Raw genomic sequence first — 27,034 nt, 5'->3', positions numbered from 1 at the left:
TACTGTATGTGGGGTTGCTTAGAAAAAAATAGAGCAATGCTGTTCAGCCATGGATTTGACAGTAATCATGGAAATTACATCTACATCATTTCACATTAAAATGCATTGTAAGTTAGGAGGTAAAATAGTGACAAGGAGCCAGTCAGGCTACATATATCTTTCACGTGTCAGCCACACCAGGAAAAGTGATAAAAATAAATCCACATTGTACTTATGTTTTTTAAAAATAAAAAAGTCATAAAGTCACTGACCACACTGTCAGTTCAGTCATTACAAGGGCTGTAATTGCAACCACCTTGATCCCTTTGCTATCTTGTTTTTAACAGTTGCCTTCACAAAAATGAATGGTGATTTTTGCTCAGTGAAATAGCTAATCAGTATGAACAGCTGAATATTTTTACAGTTTTCAAATTGCACACTGTATAATGGAGAACCCTAAGCTGTATCTGAAAACTATGTCAGAGCTACCATTTTCCTTATGCACATTTGCAAACTGATTGATACATTCATGTATCACTTGTGGTAACTACCTCACAGTGCTAAGATAACTGGTTTGGTTCCTTGCCTAGATAGAGCCTTTGTGGTATAGACTGCACATTCTCTTGAGGTGTACATGACATTACCAAAGTCTCTGGTTTCTTCCCACAGTTGAAAGATGTGCAGGTTCATTAACAGGCAGCGCTTTATATTGTCTGTACATATGTATCTGTCTGTGCTTACATGCATGTGCATATCCTGTGATGGACTGGCATCCTGAAAAGGACTCTTTCCTGCCTTATGCCTTTTTCTTGCTCCTATGTCATAACTTGAAAAAAGAACCAGTCAATCAATTAATGTTTATAAACATGTTCCCACATGAAATCAGTGGTGAAAGTATTTACATTTGTTTTTGTCAAATTGTATATCTTGGCAAACAACTATCTAGTTCACAACAAACCTGTGAGTGCATGTGTGTATCTGTATGTATATGTGCATTTACAGTGGTGTTCATAATACAATATTATGTTCCACCCCATATTAGGATGCAAAACATTGAGAAAAAAGACATCAAAAATTCAAAATGCCATAATCCTAAGAAGTCATCTGGATAAATATCACTCACTATTAAATAATAATTTTTATGTAACACATTCTTCAAACATTCTACCTCCAAGATTGCACAAATGAAGAAAAAGTAAAAAGTATTAAAAAAATCAGCTTTTCTCTTTACATTGAGTATCCTGACCTTGGAAACACCATTCATGTTAACACGTAACATCACAGCTGTCACAAAGCACCTTTAATGTAGAAACTCAGTCCTTAAAGACACCCTGCATTTTAAGTATTGGCAAAATAAGTTCATCGTTTTGTACTTTTCCCATAGATATTTACACATGTAACTTATTGATAACCAATCATTTTAGGTTCATATGAGGTTACTAGGCTAATGACCCTAGGGCCTTTGCAAGCCTAGCCATGCTATAGTGTTCCCTAATTGACCTTGGTTAGATGGTAGCTCTTTGCAGAGTGAGTCTATGATCAGCAGTGACTGCTCCTCTCCATGAGAGACATAGGTGCCACCCCTGGGGTGAATTTATCTTCTCTTATCCAATTGTCTAGGTTGTGCTTGAATAGGGTTATTAAGAAGCTCTGCTTCACATGAATTGAAAGCTTATTCTAGAGGAGTGGCAATCTCTGAGAGATGTATCTGTCTCTCCAGCATGTTCTGTTACTATCACAGACTAGGTTGACATCCCTGGAGTGAGTTACTATTGTCCCATTTGATTTTTGGATGTGCAGCATTTCCATTATGGCAGGGTCAGAGACTGCTCGGCAGGCCAGGCACAAGTCTCCTTTCAGCGGCCTGTAGAATACAAAGTACAATGACAGGGCTTTCAGTCTTTCAATATAGTTTACGTTTTGAAGGCCCTAAATTTTCTTGATGAGAAACCTCTGTGGTCTCTCTAGCTACTGCAGGTGTCTGGTGAGGTACATGCAAAAGGAAGCATTGTACTCTATTAGTGGTCTAATGAAGCTCGAGTACAGAGGAGTTATAGCATCCTTAATCTGGGGTGTGATGCCCTTACTTATTAGATGTGCAACATAGAAGGCTTTCCTTACCACTTTGGACACATGGTTGTCGAAGTTTAGATTGCTATCAACCTGTGTTCCCAAATCTTGCACCCCTGGGTTTGAGTTTAGGGAGGTGCTGACAATAGTGTAATTTGCAGGGACTTCCTCTTTTCCAAAGGGGATAATAATGCACTTATTTTGCGTTTAGTTTTAGTCTGTGATTTTGGTACCAATCATTTGTCTGTGTTAGCCCTTTTTCTAATATATTAACATAATTTGAAGACTTGCGGATTGTGCCCAGTTTGCAGTCATCAACTAACTTGGCAAGCTACAGGCAATTTAATTTCACCTGGACTCCCGAGAAATATATTCCAAACAGTAGAGGGCCCAGCACAGATCCTTGTGTTAGGCCACTGGTAACTAGTCTACTAGTAGAGATGGAAGCCCCAACTTTGACAGAAAGCATTCAGTTGGCAAGCCAGTTGGCTACCCACCTAGTGAAGTATGGGTTAATCCCCAGCTGGGAGAGTTTCTTAATGATACCTGAGTGGTGGATTGTGTCAAAAGCCTTGGCTAAGTCAAGATAGGCAGTATGTTTTGTTTTGGCTTCATCCAGGGCTTTGGTGACATTCTTGAGGAAGTCTACCACGTTCAATAAGCATGAGTTTTCCTTGACAAAGACAAACTGAGTCAGGACAAGAGTTTGAAAGTCACCTATGTCCTTGTTAATAAGGTCCATGATGATCCTTTCCATGGCCTTGCAGATAGGACTAGTTAATCCTATGGGTATATGGCTCCCAGGGTTGGTTGATAGACCCCTTTTGTGCAAGGGGATTACTGTTGCTGTTCTCCACTCTGCTGGGACAAAGCCAGTGCTCAGGCTGAGGTTAAAGAGAGTTCCATGTGGTTCTGCTATGATTTGTTTTAAATTGTTTAGCAAGATGCCTGTGATGTTATCTGGTCCTACAGAGGCTGTGTTTTGGCCTTGGAGAGAGTGGAAATGTCCTGCTCTTTGAAAATACTAGGTAGAGAACTGGTGTCAGGTATGCTCTGGGGTATGACTGGTGGGGATGGGGGATGAAGTTTGTGCCAAATCTGTTAGCTAGCATGTTGGCAATTTCCTCAGGTTCAGTATGAGAGATACTATACAGTACAGGTTCGGCACATAGTTGGGCATTCCCTTTTAGTTTTTGGATATAGCTAAAGAATGCCTTATGATTATCCTTAGGGATGCTAATTAATCTTCATAACTAGCTTTAGAGGACTTTACAAGATATCTGATTTGCTTGTTAAAGCTGTGGAGGGTATTCTTCTTCTGCTAAGTAACTTCCCTCTTGTTCTTAGACATCAGTTTCTTCCTTTTGTTATATAACCTATTTATACTTGAGATCCACCAGGGTGGTCTATTTTTTTGGGAGGATCTGGTTTTGATCCGGTCAGGTACAACCAAGTCTATACAGTTGTTTATATGGTTATACAGGGCATTTGTGTATTCCTCTGCATAGGAGTCATTGTTGGCTGTGTTCACAGGGGATTTGAAACACATATCATTGTTTAGTAGGATGTAGTTTGCTTTTGAGAACATTTTCAGTTTCTTTGCTCCTGTGGGAGTGTTGGGTCTGATCGTAAATTCCAACGAGATGGATTTATGGTCTGACATTACCAGGGTGGGCAACACCCAGGGGGTAATGCAATTACCCACCCCCCCCATGTTGGTGAGTACTAAGTCTAGGACATTTGAGCCCCTTGTGGGGGGTGCAGACTAGCTATTTCAGGGCATTTGTATTGACAAAGTAGTCCAAGAACCTCAGAGCAAACTTGTTTGTGCTCATGTATGTCACCCAGTCAATGAAAGGATAGTTGAACTCACTCATGAGCAAAGTATTTAGCAGTATGACTGGCTCAAGTAAGTTCAAGTAGACGGTATGCTTCTCTTGGTTCATGGTGGAGGACCTGTAGCTAGAAATGATGTGGTATGATACTTTACCTAGAGTTAGTTGAACTTGGAATAGCTCAAGAGTCATACTGTTTAACCAGTCTCGAGGTATATTTGGCTTTAATGAAGATTGATAACCCTCCACCTTTAATTCTTTCACACTCGTTTTGGGGTTTGAACATGTGGAAGACATTGTAGCCTTGCACAGCCAGGGTGCTGCCTGCAGCTTTGAACCATGTCTCAGTGACTGCACAGATGTCAGCATCTTCCAAGGTGATGAGTGCTTCCATGGAGTGCAGTTTCCTGTTTAAGCTCCTAGCATTAAGCAGTTTAACCTTGAGTTTGTCTCGAGTAGATTTTTTTTACATTGGAAATTTTGTTGTTTTGATATTGCCTAAAAAAGGCACTATGGGGGAGGCAAGCACCTTTACCAGTATCTGAATGCCTAGAGGAGACAGGTGAAGACCACCTCAGGCAAAGCAGCATGGTCTGTCCACCATGTCTTCCCAAGCTGACAGATAATGGATCCTCCTCTACTGACACCAGAAACTAAACCAATTGTTGAAGTCAATCATTTTTTGTCTATATTGTGGCATCATTCTGGGTGAAGATAGAGTGCGCTTTGGGCTAGGGACATACCTGCCTGGGACACATAATCTGAGAGTTCAGTCAAGTCTCTCTCCATATAGTCCAGAGAGGTATGTCTCAAGTTATTCACCCCAACATGTACTATGACAGAGTCATAGCGGTAATTGTTGTTGAGTGACCTGAGTGCATGTGTGATTTGATGGATCTTAGCACCAAACAGGCTGCTGACCGTGATGTTCTCCTTGTCCAGCCTGGTGAGGAGGACATCTGTGTGTCTCACTATGGAATCGCCTATGACCAGGACATTTGGTTTTGAGGTATTTTGCCTTACAGGCTTATTTGCTGAGACACTGGTGTGTGCATATATTGTTATGTGTAGTGGATTCTATTTGCTTTGCAGTGTGTGCAAGTGGTCTGCACTTGGGAGGTCTCTAATCATTTGGTAGGCTACTATTGAGTATGTAGATTTATGTTTTGTGACCTTGTTTTGTGTGTGTGTGTGTGTGTGTGTGTGTGTGTGTGTGTGTGTGTGTGTGTGTGTGTGCGTATGCACACGCTAACAAACTATTTGATGTATGGTTTGTTACGTGAGAGAATTGATTCCAAATTCATAGTGTAATTGCATCTCTTGTATATTGTATTTGTTTTAGGAGTAAGTGGTTGTCAGTATACATGAGGAAACTACTACATTACCTCAGGATGCCCACGTCAGTCAGACTGGCCAGAGAAATGGTTGGAAACTGACAGTCCATTATGGCAGACTTTTACCATAACTACTATTGGGGAGTGGTCTAGTTTGACCAGATTTTGCTTTAGGATTAACAAAGGGGCTTATTCTAGTAAAGGCTATTGATGAAAACTATGACAATGCTTCTCAGTACGCTACTGAGTTTCCTGCAATGCAGCACAGAAGCTTGGGAAGGTTCACTAACAGATGTTTAGGAGAAAATTGTCTTTCAAGGCGTTTGCGTCTATACAGGACACCACTGAACCCTGCTGAGCGGTAGGCAGCTACACTCAAATGCGAGGCTTAAATACAGGTGAAATTAAACATTTTAAGCTAAACTACCATTGGGAAAGCACACAGTGAGCCTTTCTCCAGTAATCTGCAACTCAGATGAGGCTCAGACTACAAACTTCTGCCACAAGGGTGCAGGCAGGGCCCTCCTAATGTAAGGTGGCTGGAATAGTGCTCAAGTATAACAATACAGACTAGATTCAGCAGATCTCAGTTAAGTTTGTGCTATGTACTAGCTACTTAAAGCAACATAACAGCTTTTTTAAAGTGCAGAAAAACACAGTAAAAATTAGCAAAATGTGGCATCAAAATGAAAAAACACAGTCAGCAAAGTGCAAAGAAATATCACAAGGTACTTATTTTTTACATTAGCAGTGGATGCTTTGGATTTAAGTACTGCAAAATAAAAATGTTGATGTACAAAGCAAGTATCTAAGCTAGTTTAGTGCTGAAATAGGTAATATGTAGAAGATGATGCAGAATACATAGACCCAGAGAAAACTAAGGATGTCGGAGTAAAGAATGTTGGGGTGGCACCAAGAGTATGATGTAGGACCACAGACGTGGCAATAAAAATGCCACCACAAAGTGGTAGTACTGTCATTGCTAAGTGTCAGAATGTGGAAGAGTTATATAGTAAAAGAAAAATTGATACTTAGAAAATAGGGTTCATGGATCAGTAGTAATGGTCATATATAGACATGATTTTTTTTTCAATTTGATATTAAAGAAATACTAAGACCAGAAAATGAAAAACATGTTTTAATCATATTTTTTTTATTTGTTTGTTTGAATTTTGTTACCCTCATAATGACTTGAAGCAGACCTCTCAACTGTCCCTATTTTGCAGGACTATTCCTATTTTCAGGCCTGATTTACCACTACATATGATATATACGTTTGAGAGGTGTCTCCCTATTTTCAGGCTTGATTTTCCCCTTCACACAGTTTTCTGAATCTCTCTCATCTCACATGATTTTTTGAAAACACAAAACCATACTGCACGACTAGCATACTAGTGGCACAAATAATTTAAAGTAAAAAGACACACATATTACACCTCCCCTTTTCAGAAGCAAAAATAAATTACCTTGACAGGTAGAATTTTGAAATACAGTTCATTGAAGTCTACAGATTTTATGCTCTCTCTTTGATAATGTGCACTCCTTTTTTTACATCATTTTTGCTACATTATGCCTTTAAATGTGTTCATTCATACTGGAAGCAAGAAGATTTATGTACTTTTTCATATTCAGATATTATGCTAATTAGGTGTTACGATTTTTGGTTAGATGTACCTATGTTTCAAAGGTCTTTGTACCTACTTTTAATGTCTGCAAGTTGAGAGGTATGTCTTGAAGGGTTGGTTACACTAATGTGGTTTTGATTTTTTTTAATACGCTCTCTCTTTCCCACACCACACACGTGCCAGCATAAGATATTTTTTTAACCTTTCATTCTCCTTAAGAGCATTCTGTCCACTCACTCACTCACAAAATGGCAATACTCAGAACCATATCTCTCAACCTATTAGTGCAAGAAATCTGAACAAAGCCTGAAAAAATGGGGGGATAAAGGCCTAAATTAGGGACAGATTTTAAATATTGCTCTTATAAATTTAGAAAGTTGCTAAAGTAACAGGGTTTGTGTTAACATGCATTTTCTGTATGATACGAAGTCTCAACCTTAAATGTATGTCATTATATGGTGACTTCATTCCTTAAATCATCCCAGTGATTTGTTAGAAAACCACAAATTTTATGAGGAACAGACAAAAAATATGAGGAGAAAATCTGGATAGTTGAGAGATATGCTCAGAACTTCTGTTCAGTTTTAGGATTTCCGGACAATTTACAGTCTGTATGCTTGCCATCTTTTAAACATACTTTAATGAGTTTTTTCTTCCTCACTTACAAAACAGTGTTAAATTAGATTATTTTTGTAACACTAAGAATTAATGACAGGGGCTCCTCTCTCTTGCTCCCACCCTTTCTCTCTGCTTTTCAGCCAGTAAAGTTTCTTGACTGTTCAGATTCAGTTACTCTGTCAGCTGTGACTGATAGTATACTGTAACAGAGTGAATCCCCAAAGACTTACTAGGTTTATTCCCCCAGTGTGACAGAAGGCAGCTGTGACTCGCATTATGCAGTAAAAGAGCTGCAAATCCCCAGAGAATTAATATATTTAAAACTCTAGAGGTAGGGAGAAAAATAAATGCTAAAAACTCCTTGCAGTATGGGCCTTTTTCTGCAGTAAAGTTCTTTAAATGTGCCAGGCGAACCCAGTCCTAAAGAAAGTACTGTATGATTTTGTGCTAACCAGGCATGGTGTGCAATGTGGAAGCTAAATAACACAGAAATGCTACACTAAAGAAAAACAGATGACTAATGTTTTATTTATACATGCAGAGTATTAACCTCTGTATGGAGAGAAAATGTAGTCTGGGATGAAGTATAGTTGCCTTTTGAAGGACTGGTCTGTTTAGCAAATCCCATGATATGCAAATGAATCTTCCATTTACTGTTACAAGCTCACACTGAGGAAGGAATTCAAGGTGAAGAAATTAGATGTTTGTGTACATAAACTCTGACTGCTATCTTTTGTCCAGGCTTAACTGGATAGTCATCAAAGGAATTTGACCATGCCTCCTGCTAACACTGCACTGACACTTTTGCAATTCCCTTCTGTAGTCAGTTTATATCTGTGACATACTTTGTTTCTTAAGACAAGGAACACAGTTCCCTTGAATATTGGTGAAGGAGGAGTGCTATCTTTGACTGGTCCTAAGAAAATACATAGTATGTGTGTGTAGGTGTACCAAAACATCTGCATGAACTCTTAGCACAGAAAAAGAAGTCAGACTTTGACAGCAGCAATAATACTTTGTGTACATTTTTCCATGAGTTTTGTATAAGTTCTGGGATCTAGATAATGGTACCTTCTTACCACTTGATATGATTGTAAAGCATCTATTCCTGACATTCTTGGATTCCCTCATAGATTTCAGTTGAATAAATAATGTGGTAGCTGCTCTACGCATCCATATCTGTCTTTTTGCCTCTCTCTCCTTCTTGGTTTGTAAAGAATAAATAAAACAACATATATATATATGTATATATATGTATATATATATATATATATATATATATATATATATATACACACACACATACATACACACCTTCTCTGGTAGACAGGCACAAAAGCACTTCCTCGCCTCACTCTTTCGTCATATTCTGCCTTCTCGTGTTAAGCCACTTAGTAATGCTAGTGTTGCACTTTGAGTCCCTTGAAGTACTTGAACATTTCTGACATTCTATTTGCCTGTCCGTTTCTGCACAACATTAACATTAATTGAGGCGCTTTGGTAAAACTCCAATGGCCTGCCCTTCCCTGCACTTCCTCAAAGTGCAGAACACAGTGACATTGATCTCATTTTCACGCTGCATAGCCTCATAAAAAGTTAGACATAGTTCTCCTTGTGTGTGACTCCATCGTGTGGCTCAACTTTGCCTTGCAAGAGAGTATAAAAAATGTTAACATATATGGGTCCACATAATATTAACATATTTCCACTTGCATCTCTTATCTGTCCCTGCTTTTGCCTAATGCTTTTAACTTCGTCCTTGTAAAATTTTTCATTTTTCTGGTAAATGACTGAGGATTTCTTTCAGTTAGTAATACCAGACCATACATCTTAGTTCTCGTACAATTTACATTAATGCTGCCCTATAAAAGTTTTAAGTGACATTGAGTAAGAAAGAATGCTCTGATGTGGGTCATTTATCCCCCACCCCATTATTTTTGGCTTTGTCCCTGATTCTTGAATAATGACATTGAGAGCTGTGTTGATCGATTTATAACTGGATTATCATATACAGCCCTGCTGTTTGAGAGCTGCTTTAAAAAATCTGAGAACTTTTTAAGTGTAACTTCTAAACCGTGTATATAGCTAGGCATTATATCCCTTGCCTAGTATTGTTTGTATGTCCCTGTGCTTACAATGCAACTTTCAGCAGCATAGTTTTACTGTTTTCTTTACAGTGCGTGTGAGAATTGGCAAGTCACCTTTTAGGCAGAAACAAAAATTTAATTATGATACTGTTTTGCACAAAAGATAATCCAAATATACTGTATCACAGAGATACAACTTGCATGACAATGAATTCTGAAATCAAAAATGGCTACATAAAAAAGTCTAAATTGTATACCAGTGTGCTGTAGTCTTGCAGTGTAAAAAAAGAGAAAACAGTGACTGAACCTTGCATTGCAAAGTCTTTAGTTGTCTAAACAGACAGATATGTCATACAGATGTCTAATGCTAAATGAGCATGAAGTCAAATGATCAGTGTTTTTTACCCTGGATATAATGTGCTTCACACCAACATGCTACACAGGATGCAATATGTGCAGAAGGCTGAAGATTCCCTGTAAAGGAATGAAGCTTGTGGTACCCCAGACTTCTAGGAAGACTTTCAGTGCAAACATGTAAATGAATCCACTAACCATGGTTAAGTCACAAGGAATACGTGTGTTTACCACAATTTCAATTGAATGACTGTATATCTTAGAACATAAGTTATACTCTTAAATCCCAATTCTTCCCATGAAAATTAAATTAAAAGGTTTCCATTTCCACAGTGTTATCTCCATTGTAAAGCCTCAAATTGATGATCTATTTGCCTATTTATTTATAGGCATTCTGGATCATCTAGTCTGTTTTTTTTTTGTGATGGCCTTATTACACGGTAAGCATAAATAAATAACTACAGACATTTTTGTAAGACAATCACCACAACAGCACATCATAACATTGTAGTGGGCTGAACCTGAAAAAAATGTGTATGCATCAATGTTCTAATCCATTTAACAAATAAAAATAATGAAAAATGAGTAAAAAATAAAATGAATCAGGAAGAAATTATTTGGGTAGTAATCCCCATGGGCTTACTGTGCTGTGGAGCACAGGGGACTCCAAGCATTCCTCATTAGCAACCTGCCATAAGTACTCCATACAAGCTGGGCAGGAAGCCACTTGCTGAAGTTTTGGACAAGACGCTCCGAGCAAATAGTGAAATGTATAATATCCAAATAATGGCGTAACTGACATACTCCATATAAACATGCACAGAAAAAAACCTTGCAGAGCTGCAGAATGCTCCAAGTAAGGCCAACTTTCCAGATGCAAAGTGAATCCTACAGTGTTATGGTGGGTAGGAGCCTTACAGCTTAAATGATGTCCCATTGTAGAATTAATCTTAGCATGATTATTTCACACAGCAATACTAGCTAACCTTGTGAGAGTCGTTTGGGCAGTAATCCTTATGAGTAGAATCCTAAGCCAACATCAGGTAAGTAGTCAGTGTAATGGAAAGCCTCAGGGTCACTGCAGAACAACCCTGCCGTTGTCTATGCCACCTCTGGACTGGGTACCCATTCAAAACATTCAGTATAGCTATGCAATACATGATGCCATCTGTATAAACCTTTAGGAAATAAATATACATAGTAACAGCAAGCTTTAGTCATTGACATCTTTCCAGAGTTTTGTTACATTTATCATAACAAAAGGGAATTTAATGAATGAGACACTTAAGATTTACCTAGGTAAAAATCAGTCCTTGTTTTCATTTAATAAAGAAAGAAATAATTGCCCTATTTATTTATTTTTGCTTTATTTAGCCAATACCTTAATTTTAAGTGCATGTCTAGAATGTTCTATGTGCATTCCTTCTTTTCCTCAATAATTGCAAGTTAAACAGTTTAATTCAAAGCATCGTCATAAGTCAGACAAGACATGATATTGTATCAGTTCTCATTCATATTCTGTCTTTGTAGGAGGTATGCAGTTCATAGATTGTACTGCTACATGAGACAGCCCTTAAGAAAAGCATATTCCAAAACAAAAACTTTAGGCCTGTTTTACCAGCTGACTAAAAGGTATCCAGTGTTATCTATTCCAGCATGGTGTTCAGGTCTCAGAATGGTGATCTGTAAGAACAGGAAAGCTAACATGCAACACTGCTTAGTAGAAGCACTTTAGTGTGGGAGCCAAACAAATGTTTAGGAGGATACACAAGCAAGCAATACTAGGCGATGGCAGGTGTTTAAAGAAGAAGAAAATCCTCAAGCAGACCATTTTCCAGGGTGTCTGACAGTCTCGGTAAATGATAAAGGAGCAACTAAGTAATTTTAGGCCACAAATGTATACATATGGATAACAGATTTGTTTTGGACAAGCATTATGTATATCACCATAAAGATATCTCATAAGAAGGCAGCTTACTTGTGCAGAGATATTGCAGCAGCAGCTAGCTTATTTTGCATGCTTTTTGAGGTAATTGGCAGTCTCTCCAGCCCATCCTAGCTCACTATCATGTTATCAGTTTAGATGGCTATTCAGTTTCCACTGACAATAATGCTTCTGTAAGATCAGCTCTTCCTCATCTGTACTCCAAGAAATTTCTGTAGTTCGGGCTAAGGTTAGTTCCTTTTGTTTCTTGTCAGTGTTTAGTGTTCCTGAGTATGGTGAGTTAATGATTGTGATTTAAAGTTTATGCCTTACATGTAGTCTGAACCCTGCCCATCCATGCTAAGTCATTGTCTGCAAGGACGTAGCTTTTGTCCTCTGCATGTCCACATAATGCCTTAGTGGTAAGATCTCTGTCTTGCAGTTCCTGGGTTCCAGGTTCAATCTTGACTTCCAGGCACTACCTATGTAGAGCTTAGCAAGTTTTTTTTGCATCCACATGGGTTTTTTCTGCATTCTCCAATTTTCCCCTACCTCCCAAAAAAATTCTGTTTTATTGGCTACACAGACTGTCTATATATATATATATATATACATAATATGTGTGTGTGTGTATATATATATATATATATATATATGCATAATATGTGTGTGTGTATATATATATATATATATATATATATATATATATATATGCATAATATGTGTGTGTGTATATATATATATATATATATATATATATATATATATATATATATATATATATATATATATATACATACACACACGTGTATATATGGGTCCTAGTCTGTACATTGAAAGCACTTTAAATTGAAACATACTACAGCGAACTCACTTAAGCAAAAGTGCATTTTAGCGAAAATGCACTTTCGCAAGAAAAAAAGAAAGACAAGGTGCAGTTTGCGTGTAGATTTAGTTGTACAGCAACATGTACTGTTGATTGTACAACTAACCAAACTGTTGCTTAGATTGTGGCACAGGGGGATAAGGGAATATTTCCTTTTCCCCACTGTAGTGCGATCTCGGAGTGACAATATTAAAGTAGGGGGTGCAAGGGTCTTGCCCCCCTGAATAAACGCGGGTAGTGTTTTATTTTTGTAGGTTTTTTTGTCATTTTGTTTTTTTTTAAATTTTTTTTCACAAAAGTGCATTTTCACTAAAATGCACTTTCGCAAAAGTGAGTTTACTGTAGTACATTTTGATTTAACGTACTTTCAATGTAGCAACATAGATCTGTATATATATATATATATATATATATATATATATATATATATATATATATATATATATACACACATGTGTGTTCTTTTACCCTTTCCCTTGTGAGTTGGCTTATGGCTCAAATGGGCCTGAGGATCAGATCACTTATCTAGTTAACGAAAAAAAAAAATTAAATTAAAAAAGAATTTAAATTGGTTTTTTTGGGACCACTCATTAAATAAATGAAAATATGAGCATGATGCTTGTTAATTAGTAGATACGAGAGTCCTCTTTGAGGACTGAAGTTTTTCCAACTTTACTTTTATTTATATATTTATTTATTTTGCACCATCCTCTACTGACCATCAGCCAGCCCCTTCTCCAGGTGTTGTAATGATCTTGATGGGAGCTTTGCAGCTCATTCATTGCTGAGATGAAGATCAGGCTAACTGATAGTGGGAACATCATATCTGCTGATGTATTTTTTTTTTTTGTGCCCTTTCTAGCCCCCAGCATATGCCTATAGCATTGAAGCAGTTGGCATGCAATGGACATAGTGACGTAAATGCCACCTCTGTGAGCACTTGATTGAGCAACCCCACTTCCTTATATATAGCATCTTGGAGTGACCATCAATCTCTGCCTGTGATTCTGCTATCAAGAGTGTATCCAGGCATCTTCTCGGAGTCTCTCTCCCTGATGGATGCAAGAGGGCTTAATCTTTTCTCCCCCATTACTAAATCTGCCTCCTCACTTGGCAAGGTTGCTATTCAAACACAGGCCACCTGGGTCACAATCAGGTCTCCTCTCTTCTATGCCATGGAACATTTTTTTTCAACTTTACTGAAAGATCCCTTAGTTACCCAAATCTTCAGAAATACATCTTTGCCTCAAAAATCTTGAAAATTTCCTCCCCATATCAAGTCTTAGGTTTCTTCCTCTTGTGTGTGTAGAAAAGTGTACAGGACTGGCGGAAACTCAGAAGGAACTAGAGGCAAGACCAGAGAGACCCACAGTTATTTTTAAAATTAACAGCAGCCTTCTAATTGTTCAGCAGTGCAACGGGGTAGATTGGATCTTTTTTTTTTTTTAACTGAACCCAGCCAACTGGATTAATCACAGCAAATGAATCAACCAGGACACTGTAGACTACCAGACTGAAGGCAAGAATTTTTTAATGTGAATATAACCAGATTTTCTGTCTAATTTTTGGAGGGGGAGGGGTGTTGGCTATGCTAGTGTGTGTGTGTTTGCATTTGTTTTAATATTTTAAAGTTTGGCTAGTGTGTGTGTATGTGTGTGCGTGCATGCACATTTGTTTAAATATTTTGAAACTGGGCATTTGTTTTTTTTTTTTCATTGTACTCTTCTGCCCTCTTTTGTTTTGTTTTGATGAGGTGGGAGGTAGCCATTGGGGCTGTGGATTAAAGTAACTTGCCCATTCACTTGACCAGCTTAAATTCTGCCATTAAGTCTGGCAAATGAATGTGTTACTAAGCTGGAATATTTTTATCCTTTTTGAGTGGGAGGGTGGCCAGCTGTGGACAAACATAACTTGTTCTTTTCACTTGGTTGGTTTAAATTCTACCCTAAAGGTGCATTAGTGTGAATAAATCTGAATATTTATGCTTTTTTTTTGGGGGGGGTGGCAGTAACTTTGTCCTTTTCATATTAGTTTAAAGGCTGGCTAGTGTGCATTTGTGTGAAACTGAATTTTTTTGAGTCGGGGTGGCTAGCTGTGCTATGGGAATTTATCCTCTTCATTTGTTCAGCTTAAATCTGGTATTGAGTTCTAGCTTGTGTGCATTTGTGCAAAATAAATTGGAATATTCATGACTTTGTTCTCTTGGGAGGGGGAGGCTAGCTGTGTTGTTGATGAAATAACTGGTGCTCAGTTTAAAGTCAGGCATGAATGGCTAGTCTGCATTTGTGTGATATAAATTTGAATGTTGTATGAAACACATTTGAAACTGTCCCCGGTTTTACAGAATGTTCTTTTTGTTGCCCGATATGTTTGGTCTGCAAGTATACTTAGCTAATAGTCTGCCTTAATATGACTAGTGTGCATTTGCATGAAATATACTGCAGTCCTTACTTTCTCTCAGTCTCTGGGTGCTGTATTTGAAAAAAACAAGTTGAAACTGTTCCTGCTTCTGCAGAATGTTCCTAAGTTTGCTTCATGTTATCTGTTTCTAATAGAATGTGGGTCAACAGTCCACATAAGTTACCAAATCCTGAACTACTGGGTCATCTGTTTGGAGTGTGTTGTAGTCTCCTTTCTAAATGAGACGGTAAAGCATTTTTGATATTTAGCTTTAGTCCATGATTCTGGCATTAGTTATTTGTTTGGGAAAAGTCTTCCAGTAAGATGGCTTAGTCTTTTTGGGATTCGATCACTGCTCATAGCTGGCCATTTTGTTTCATTTCATGATTATTACTAAAAATAATTGTCATACAGGACATACTTCTCACCCTCTTAGAACAAAAAATCTGGACAAAGCCATATATAAAAGTGGGACAAAGGGACAAATTTTAAATATTGCTCTTACAAACTTAGAAAGTTGATAGCTTAAGAGATTTTTCATTACCATGAATTTTCTGAAGGGCATGAAGTCTGAAACTCAAATGTCTGTCATTATTTTCAAACTTCAGTCTTTAATGATTTGCCAGAAAACCTCAATTGTAAGAAAAACAGACCAAAAATATGAGGCAAAAATCAGGACATTCTGTGAAAATCTGTACAGTTGAGAGGTTTACAGGAAGAGGTGTTTAAAAAAAATCAGCACCCCACAGGCATTTCTGCGCAGAAATTGGCATGCCCAAACTGATTAACAGGGTAAGCCTGTGTGACGTGGAATGGTAATCATGGCTGACTGACAAGCCATACAGATTTTTGAGTGACATCATGAATATTCATGTTCCAGTACAACTGCAAGATTTTACAAGACATTACATAGTTTCATAGACAAAAATAAACTGAATTGTGTTTGTATTTCTCACAAGCAGGCATAATAATGCAACTGTTCAATACTTATAAATACAAGTAAAGCAAAAGTTATTTTACAAAAAACAGTCTCTTTGTTGTAGTGTTGTATAGAATTGCTTTTGCATCCCCCAGGTTTCTTTACTATAAGTTTGCACAGTAATTGCCTTTGCGGGGGGCAAGCCCCCCCTGAACCCCCCCATGTTTCTTTAGTATAGTAATTGCTTTTGCAGGGGGGAAGCCCCCCCCTGCACCCCCCATTTTTTAGTAACTCTCTCCTATGTATCCAAGTGCTCCCTCCTATGTATCCAAGTGCTCCGGATTATGTGGAACGCACCTCATTTAACAATAAGCTAAGCCACTTTTCCGCTGTTCCACACTGAGTAGCTGTGGCTCCGATATACGGATTCTGATTGGTTTGTGTACCGCAATCACTGCCAATCAGCATCACGGTATACGAACAAATGCATAGCTCTGCTGCCCTTCCACATTACACAGCGTTGGCTGTGCTCCACAGTTTTTGATTGGCTCGTAGACCGCATTTACAGCCAATCATGAATGTGGTCTATGAGCCAATCAAGTAAAGTTTCTCAGGAGGATGGGAGCCAATGAGAACTCCCCAATACAGGCCAATCACATTCCGGGAAGCCTTTTCACACCAAAATAATGGCTTGAAAAAGGCTTCCATGAATCAGGGATTTTACTTTTTGTCACAAAAACATGTGTAGCGCACCTGTAGGTGTAGCTGAAGAGATATGGGTTCCTTTCTACCTGACTTTGGTGATACCCCTTTTAGGCCCAACACACCAAGGTGGCAAGAGTGACAGATTTTATTCTAGGTGACACATCTAGTTTAAAAAGGCAATAGCACAACCATAAACAAATTATTTCAACAGTGTACCAGTTAGAAATAAGGCAAGGTGAGATAATGCATGCAGTGATAACATACATTCATCCTTTTCCCCAGAACCCAACAGAAAAAGATCTTGACATTCAAACATGCACAAAAGAAGGCAATATCAATGAGCACTAAAGCTTTATAATGCAGAAAAACAAACATGGGAAAGAAATGCAATGTCCTTAAGCAATAAAAGAGTTATAATACAACAATACAGATATGAGAAAATGCAGTGTCATTGAGCAGCAAAATTCTTGACGGCAGCAGCGGTTGAAAACATCGAACACCATATGGTCGATGTCTTCAAACATCGAACTTATAAAAACAACAAAAAAAGAAAGAAAAAAGTACCGTAATGGGTTTAAGCAGGGGGCAAGCCCCCCTGCACCCCCCCACACCCCCCGCTACTTAAATATACCAACTCTGAGACCACACTACATTGCAGTAAATGGAAATCTCCCCTTATGGAGATTTCCATTTACATGTTCGATGTGTGCTTTCGCTATTCTCGTGTCGACAATATCAGCTTCGATATTGTGGGCTTTTGAGAATATAATATAGACCCGTACTAACACGAGCAAAATGCAATGTCATTGAACAATGAAGATTTATAATGCAACAATACAAATATGAGAAAATGCAATGTCATTGAGCAGTAAAGATTCTTTAAGGCAGCAGTATTTACACAGCAAAATGCATTATCATTGAACAATAAAGATTTATAGTGCCACAATAAAAATATGAGAGAATGCAATGTCATTTAACAGTACTAACACCCTCTACCCCCTTGCTCAATTCTAAACAGACCAACTATGAAACACTCTATTATACCCTGTTCACTGGCCAGTGACTACTTACAGTCTTGTTGCTGGCACAATGTGGCCCAATTTGGAACTCATTTGTATCCCAGTTATTTGCAATCCACAAAGCATTTGTGGGGGGAGGACCACAATCTTATAAAAATATAAAATGATGGCCAGAGCCTCTCACAACTCCGTCGAGAATATCCTAGTGACCAGGCACCATGGTTCCTCTGATGAGCAAAGTAAAAAAATCACCTACTAGAACTCTGGTAATCATCCACGGCTTCTCTGTACTAGGCACAAGGGAACTCCTTTTCTTGCTGAATCATAGCAGGCATGGAACTATTGGTTTCAGACTTCTCTCCTGATTTCACAAAATACCATCATCCAGGATTTCAGCAAGAGACAGACACAATCTGCTACTTCACTTTCCTGTCCCAAAGCACTGGAAAAGAAAATCCAGTCATGCTGCAAGGCCCTTTTTCCCTTCAGCTACGTGTTTCAGTCTTCCCTCCTTCAGCTATTGTTCCAGTCTCCTCTTTCACTTTCGAAATTGTCTTTTATATTCCTGAAAAGGAGCTCCACCTTGTGGTGAAATGGAAAACTACAGTCTATTACTTTACAATGAAATAAGGTGGGAGCTACACTTGGAAGGAAGAAGTCCGGGAAGAAGGAAGGAGTGGCTGCAGTTTGAAGACATCGGGACTTGGAAGCCAGCCTGCCAGGATGAGTCAGTGAGCTGAAGGGACTTCAGAGACCTTGCTGCTTTGGTGGATCAAGATTGGTCAGAAGGCTGAGGTTTTATTTTGCTGCCTACTGGACAACCGGGATCGTCATAGTTTGTGCCGTGGATTATTTGTGCTGCTGCTGTGGAGTCTTTGGATTGTATTAAGCTGCTGGTGCTGTTTACATAGGCAGAGGCAGAGTGTTTTAGCTGCAATGGTTATCTCTGCAAGTATTTCCCTATCCTTGAGAACTGGTATGCTAGCACAGACCCTGTTATTGTAGCAACTTTCTAAGTTTATAAGAGCAATATTTAAAGTGCCTATATTTTTGTACTGCTTGTCCCCGTAGTATGTCTCTGAAAGTCATTGTCATTTCTTTGAGAAACTGTATGCCAAGGCAGGTCCTGTTATTCTAGCAACTTTCTAAGTTTATAAGAACAATATTTAAAGTGTCTCTATGTTTGTGCTGCTTGTCCCCCTAGTACTTCTCTCAAAGTAATTGCCATTTCTTTGAGAAGCTGTATGCCAAGACAGGTTCTGTTATTCTAGCAACTTTCTAAATTTATAAGAGCAATATTTCTAAGTTTATAAGAGCAATATTTAAAGTGTCTCTATTTTTGTGCTGCTTGTCCCCCTATTACATTGGGCTTTGTCCAGATTTCTTGCACTACGAGGATGAGAGGTATGTCAGAATGGATGTCAAAAGTGAGTTTTTTATAGTAATGAGATCCTTTAAAGTATCCAGTTTTATTTTCGGGTAGAACTTTAGAGTGTAACTTTACTGTATTTTCATAATGGCAAGATGCTGAACTGCTCAAGGAAAACACATATGCGACCGTATTGCACTTCTGGTTGACAACATGTTGGAAAATGGCAATTTTTCTAATTTTAAGTACTGCAATGATTTCAGTTAACTTAATCATGATGTGTTGACAGTAATTTGTCCATTATAAAGTTTTCTTCTTTTTCTGAAAGAGGTGGTATAACAAGGTAGGAACTGGGAATTTGAGCTAGGCTGTTCAGTAGAATATTGGCAGGCATTAATGCCCATACTTGAAATATTTCAGTGTCTATTCCTGATTATTTTGGGATTTGTTGAGTTGGGCACTAAACAGGAATTAGAATTATACCCTTGTTTCAAAGCGTTTATTAGTACACCTTCTCTATTCTTGTTTCAGTTTTCAGTAATTTGTCTCTGCTTTCACCTAATTATTTCTAGGTATAGCTGTGCTGGTGTCTAAAATGTCATGCATTTCACTTAACTACAAAGCTGTAAACTTCAGAAAACTTTTTCATTCTCATTGTCTTGTCAATGCCTCAGGTTTATAGCAATATTGTGTCAGGTCTGGTTTTGTCCCTCATTCTGCTCTGGTTTATCTTTACTCAGTGGCATTTTTCCAGTAGTGTTTCCACAACTGGAAACTAAGCACATTCATGCCAGTATCACTACAACCTTTGTATACTTTGGAACAGGTTTTTTTGCCATTAGTGTGCTATCTGGATTTTAAGGTAGGGTATTAGGATTTACAAGTGTTGGGATATGTATGTATGCATGCAGACTTCTGCTTGGTGTGTTTATTTTTCATGGTTAAAGACGTGAGATCTTGCATTCTTTGGTCTTAACTGTCCCAAGGCATGATGCCTTAAATGACACATTCTTGTAAAAGTACAGAGGGCCCTGGTTTTAAGTACCTTTTTTAAGCACCTTTGGAATTTTGAGATATAATCAAGGGTGCTTTGAGAGTACTGAATGTCATGAAAGTCACTCTTCCCTTCTGCAACACTGGTTAGGTGGGCAAGTGAGCACCAGAGGATTGAAAGAGTCATCGTCGAAGCAAGGAATGAATAATCTGATCATGCAGGCCTTTATAGTAAATAAAAAGAGCAGAGATGAGCAAGAGAAGACGGTGCAAAGTCTGGAAACTTCCAGTGATATGGGTAGGTTATGGCCCTATTGTCTCATATCTTTGCTTTTGAGGAGAGTTTCTAATTTTCCTTTCTGCACATAGCCCCATTTGTTTGTCATTGTTTAACACCATTGCTTTACAAACCTGCTAGGTACAGACTGCCCAGATTACAATAAAGACAGGGATGTATATACAGATCACACCCCAAAGAAGAGAAGATACACAATTTTTCAGCCAAGCTGGGCAAGTGCCTTTGACTGGCTTTCTATGAGTAAGCACGGATTGAAATATGCCTTCTGCAAGACTTGTAACACTGATTTCACAATCCATCATGGGGGCCGACATGATCTGCAATTACATGCCAACAGTGAGAATCACAGGCAGAATTGCAAGCATGCAGCTGGAAGATCTATTGTGGATTTCTTTGGACCTCATAGTTTAGCAAGTACAAAGGTAGTGGAGACAAGAGGTTGGTTTTGGGTCTCTCCTTGCTAAACACAACTTATCATTTGTAGCAGGAGAACACATCCTGAAATTTATGAAGAAGTGTGGAGAGGATCAAGATGTTCTTTGGAAAATTACATGTGGAGCAATAAAGGCAGCATGCATTGCATGGGATGTTCTGGGGGCTCATTACCAGAATGATGCTGCAGCAGCCTGCCAGAAATCACCATTCTATGTGTATATGAACCAAAGCACAGACATTGGAGATAACAAACTGTTAGTGATCCTTGTTGGTTACCTTGATGAAAAGGCAAGCAAAAATGTGATAAGGTTCCTTCATATGCCAGAATGTGTGTCAGGAACTGGGCAAGCAATGTTTGATGCTTTAATGTCCACTCTGACAAAACTTAACATTCCAGTTTCCAACATTGTGGGTTTTTCTTCAGACAATGCTGCCTCAGTGATTGGAAAACACAATTCTGTGCTGCCTTGTTTAAAGGAGGTGAAGCCTACAATTATAAACATGGAGTGTCTCTGCCACTTGGCAGATCTCTGCAGTAAGGCTTCTGTAAAAGCACTATATTCACCAGTTGAAGAACTTCTATCAGATGTGTACTGCCATTTCAATTCCAGTGCACAAAGACAACAAAAACTGCAAGAATTTGCTTTGTTCACAGATACTGACCCCCTCAAGATCATTAGACATGCACCTACTAGATGGCTCAGTCTTAGTGACGTAATTAACAGAACCCTGGACACGTGGCTAGCTCTAAATTCTTATTTTCTGTCTGCAGAGCCAAGGTCTGCTAAGACTGACTTAATTTCTAAAAACCTGCAGAATCATGAAGTGCTACTGCTACTGACACTGCATGCCACTGTGCATAAATTCCTGCAGCAGTATGCTGGCAGACTCCACAGACCCGCAGCTGGTGTTAGACTAATCAAACACTGTGATGTGTCAGTGTTGACTGACAGTAGCTGTGTTCTACCAAACAGTGAACTGTATATTGGCTATGAAGTCAAGCACTACATGAACAGCCATGAGGAGGATATTGCCAGCACAGTCATTGAATTCAACTTTTATAAAACAGTTACAGCATTTTATGCTGCATTGCTGCAGAAAATGCTGAAAAAGTTTCCCATGCAGGATCACTTACTGAAAGATGCTGCATGAGTTATTAATTAGGCTAAAAAATTGGACATTTCTTCTGGACTTGTCAGGGATGTTGGTTTCTGTCTGTGTGTGTGTGAAAATGATGTTGAGGCTGAACAATTAATTGATGAGTTTACCCAATATCAGATCAAGGACAAGGGGAATCTGACAGATCCAGTAGATGGGCCCCACTCGTGTGTCAAAGTACTGGGCACACCTTCTGAGGGATCTTTGCACTGAAGGGAAACTGCCACTCTTTAAGCAGCTGATGATGAGTCTACTTTGCTTGCCACACTCAAATGCACAAGCTGAAAGTGCATTTAGCAAGGTATGGAAAGTAAAGGCTGAACTGCGCCAGAGTGTAAAAACATTGAACTCTTTGTTGGCAGTTAAAATGAATGAAGAACTAGACTGCTGTGATCTTAAGCTGCCAAAACATGTTTTAGAGGTTGCCAAGAGAGCCACAGCAGCATACAGCAAGTCTACATCTGACATATGACAGGATGCTGTTTAACTTGGTCTAACTAAAATCATTTGTGTGACTTGTAATATGTCTGTTTAGAAAGTGTAGTAAATGTGATTTTTATTTTTGTAAAGTGCTGTTTCATTAACTTATGTTGTGGTTATGGTATTGCAGAGTATAAAATAAAGGTTTTAGATCTGAGAAGTGTGTCTTATTGAATTTTACAGATGTTCTACCATGCTCCATGGCAATGGCATGTTTTGCTCAGTGCGAAAATAGGGTGTTCCACATTTTGACCATTTGTCACATGTTGTTAGGGTCTGTGTTCCACACTGGCCTCGTAAGAGGTTGAGATCTATGGCTCTCTCTGATGTGAAGTAGTGTGCGTGGTACGTTACAGAAGAAGGCTCAAAAGTGCAGTTTTCCACCAAGAACTTCAGTTGCTTATGTTCGCCACTAATGCATTGCATTCAAGTCCTAGTGAGAAGCATGCGAGAATTAACTAATTGCAATATATTTTGTATGTGTAATACGTTCATAGGTGAGTATTAGGCTAATGGTCCTGGAGCCAACACAAGCCTAGCCCAAGAACATACCCAGATGTCCTGTTGCCGGACGTTAGTTCCTTGTACCCCTATCAAGCAAAGCTGTTGAAATGATCCCTGGGGTGAATTTCCTGTTACCCATCCACTCATCAAGATTTTTTCTTGTGAGGTGCTCTGCTTGACATGAATGGGGAGTTTATTCCAGAGTATGGGTAGTCTATGGGTTAGGAACCTGTCCCTCCAGGAAGTTCTGTTTATTGTGGTGATGAGGTTGAGGTCCTTGGACCATGTGGTGCGGAGGGATTGAGTCTTTTTCAGATGAAGCATGTCTAGTAACACTGGGTCCGACATGACTTTGTATGCCAAGTAGAGATTGCCTCTAAGTAGGCAGTATGAGATAGAGTATAGCTGTAGTTTGTTTGTTTGTTTGTCTGTGTAGGGCAAGTGTTTGAGTCATAGGATCCTCTTTGTGAGGAATTTCTGTGACCTCTCCAATTGTTGCAGGTGTCTAGTGAGGTACATGTCAAATGGGGCATTGTACTGTATAATGGGTCTAATGAGGGATGAGTAGAGAGGAATTATGACCTCCTTCTTCCTGGATGAAAAACCCTTTGTAATGAGGTGTGCCACATAGAAGGGCTTTCTAACTACAGTGGCCACGTGGTTGTCGAAGGAGATGTCGCTATCCACTTGTGTCCCTAGATCTCTTATCACACCTTTGGAGTTGAGAGGGCTACCATCAATGTGGTAGTTCATGGGTATCTTGTTTTTCCCAAAGGGGATGACGCACTTTTTGGCATTAAGCTTAAGACCATGGTTCCGGCACCAGTCATTGGTGTCAGTGAAGCCTTTTTGTAGGATGTCGATGTCAGCTTGAGAGTCGATAATAGCTCCTAGTTTGTAGGTGTCTGTGAACTTGGTCAACCAGAGTCCTTTGGTTTTGGCCTGAACTTCAGAGAAGTATATACCAAACAGGAGAGGACTCAGGACCGATCCTTGTAGGACGCCACTTATGACTGCCTGGTAGTCGGATTTCGAGTCCGTTACTTTCACTGTGTGGGTTCTGTCCGTGAGCCAGTTGGCTACCCATCTTATGATGTAGAGGTTAATGCTTAGGTTGGTATGTCAATGATCCCTGAGTGGGGGATAGTGTCGAAGGCCTTGGCCATTTCAAGGTGTGCTGTATGGACTGCCTTGCCTTCATCGACTGCTCTGGTGACAGATTCAAAGAAGTCTATCAGGTTGAGCAGACATGATCTGGCCTTCACAAACCCAAACTGTGAGGGATCCAGGGTTTGAAGGTTTCCTATATCCTTATTTATGAGGTCCATAATGACGTGTTCCATGGCTTTACAGATCAGGCTTGTCAGGCTGATGGGGAAGTAGTTTCCTGGGTCAGTAGTCGCCCCCCCCTTTGTGGAGAGGGATGACTGTAGCGGTGTGCCGTTCGATGGGGACAAAGCTTGAAGTGAGGCTGTGGATGAATAGGCCACAAAGGTGAGGTGCCAGTTCCCTTTTAATTTGTGTAGCACGTAGCCAGGTATATTATCAGGTCCCATGGAGGCTGTATTTTTGGCTTTGGATAGTGCGGCTTCTACCTGAGTAGCTGTGATATTAGGGATTTGACATTCCTTGGGTATTGGGATTTGGGATGGGCCCTTTTGCACTAAACCGGTCTACCAAGATGTTGGCAATATCTGTTGGTTCAGTATAAGTGGTGCCGTTGTGCAGTAGTTCAGAGCACCCCTGTGTATTGTTATGCAGGTTCTTGACGTAACTAAAGAATGCCTTGTGGTTATCTTTAGCATCTGTTGCAATTTTGTTTTCATAACTAGTTTTGGAGGCTTTAATAAGGGATTTCAGTTTTTGTTGCATAATATGTGTAATCAGTATTTAGCTGACGCACAGCTACGGTTCTAGAAATACATATGATTGAATGTTTGAGTGTACTATTTGGAATGTAGTGCATTCACTACATTGTTAACACCGACAGCTTTTCTATTAGCTTGTTTGTGTGTATGTTCAAAAAAATGACATATATGCAGTACATACACCTTGTTGGTGTGAGGAAACATTCTGTATGTGTATATTTATAAACATATTATAGTCTACTATACTTTCCGTTAATGTAGGTTAAGCGGCAGTTTCCAATATTCAGAAACAACTGCAAGGTTATGAATACTCATTTTGGTGAATAAGTAGGGTTGCCACCTTTTAAAATGCCCAAAGTGGGACATTTTTGGTACAAATGTTAGATTTTACAGTCCGAAACATAACCACAGCCAGTACAAAGGACAGAACTTCACTTTTTTGCCTAAGTAAAAGCAAATTTTTGTAGCATTTCAGTTGCTTATTCTGTTTTATATAACATTTAGGTGGTTCATATACAAAATAGCTGTTTTATGCAACTATTACACAAAAAATTGGAAATAATTTTGTCTTAAAATCTCAGGACATTTGCCATTTTCACAGTTTTTGTTTTGCAGGACACAACTGCCCAAAGAGGGACTGTACCTCACAAAGTAGGACAGGTGGTAACCCTATGAATAAGGTGTTATTTACTGAGACGTACAATAACAATGAACGTCATGCGCAGGATGTTGGGTGGGGCTTGGAAGGTCCTTAATACTGCGCATCTGGTGGGGTACTGTTGTAATATAAAACCAAAACATATGGGGGGGGGGGGGTGCTGTTAAAATAAAGTCTGCTCCAGGTGTCAAATATGCTAAAGAGAGAGACAGTGATAGTGCGATAGGGGGTGCGGGGTGGGGTCAAAATAAAGTGTGCTCCTCCAAGTGTCTAATATGCTAGGCGCGCCACTGTGTGTGTGTGTGTGTGTGTGTATATATATATATATATATATATATATATATATAAAATAGAGACACATATACAGTATACTTATTTACAAAGAAACATTTATTCAGCATGCTATCCGCTATAAAAAGGACTCTACTTATATTACAATCTAACTTCAAAAACACAAAACAACTACACGATGTCAATACTACGCTCAAGGCGTTGTTGTGTCTTTCGGCTTTTCCCCGTATTCTTCTAAAATGCAATTTTTCTTAAACTATACGACGTAGCCAAATCACACAAGTCATAACCTCATTGGTGCCGTTCCTAAACACTATACGAGTCTGGGGAGCTACCATTTATTGATTTAAACAGGTAGAGGGTAGTCAAGATCCTTTTCAGCTTCAACACAGGCGAAAGGTAAACGTTTGCAATAACGTCTTTATTTTTTTCCATTAGCAACTACTCAACTGTACCGTTTTGTTCGGTATATTCCAACCTTTGTGAGTCTCATTAGGTCCTCCACTCATAAACTTCTGACCTAACCCTTCATGAGTCCATACCTGTTGGCGCCATTATTCACATTTTGTGGGCAGGTCAGCAAGTCTGTTGGTGATGCATGAAACGATTGGACTGTGGAATTTGCTGACAAACTATATGGCCTATGAGGAAAGAGTAGGGGTGGGAACCTATTAGTTGTGGTTCGCGTAATACCTAAGACTTGGTCCGGTTGAGAAATAGTGTGTAGGAGAAACGGTATTATTATTTGTAGTTAGAAGTGGTAGATTCGTTTTATATATATATATTTTTTTACTTGCACTTTGTATATTGTTGCTTTTGCTTGGAAGCAAGAAGTGAGTGCTGTGTTTGTATTTATTTGTGAAATGGACAGAAACTTTTTTGAAAATATTAATTTGTGGTATATTCTTATATGAAGCAAAGACAAAAAAGTGCTGCATTTTATTAGTAATGTAACTTGTATGAGACCAGGGACCATCGCATTCTAGGGAAGTGTTACTGTGTGGCTGGTTTTGGTACAGTAAGTCCTCTGAGGAGGATGTAGATGAATCAACATTCATCGTAAAACGCTTATTTTAGTTTTTAAAACTATTTTTTTGTTTCTGTTTTGCTTTTTCCAAGAGTAATGTACGGGGAAGTGTTTTAATTGCGTGTTTAAGACTGAGTTTAGTAACACCCTGAATTATCAGTAATGTCATAAAACCAAAATACAAAACTAAAACGCTCA

General features: G+C 38.9%; 1 protein-coding gene across 5 annotated transcripts in view; it reads left to right on the top strand.

Moving 5' to 3' along the window:
* LEMD1 (LEM domain containing 1) overlaps window positions 1–27,034 on the top strand; it is a 372,161-nt gene that overhangs the window by 24,634 nt on the left and 320,493 nt on the right. Inside the window, exon 1 of one of the 5 annotated variants that reach the window (XM_044076813.1) lies at window positions 26,470–26,544. The exons of 1 other annotated variant lie outside the window; for it this stretch is intronic. The gene's annotated coding sequence lies outside the window, so the exon portion shown is untranslated. Of the gene's footprint in view, window positions 1–26,469; window positions 26,643–27,034 lie in introns of those variants that run through there. 3 more of the 5 variants (XM_044076816.1, XM_044076815.1, XM_044076812.1) reach the window with 3 other exon arrangements.

The sequence above is a fragment of the Protopterus annectens genome, chromosome 7.part0 (genome assembly GCF_019279795.1).
Source record: "Protopterus annectens isolate FY-2018-M chromosome 7.part0, PAN1.0, whole genome shotgun sequence".
Lineage (NCBI taxonomy): Eukaryota > Metazoa > Chordata > Ceratodontiformes > Protopteridae > Protopterus > Protopterus annectens.
Note: the sequence above shows the minus strand (reverse complement) of the source record. Positions and strands in the feature narration are given on the sequence as shown.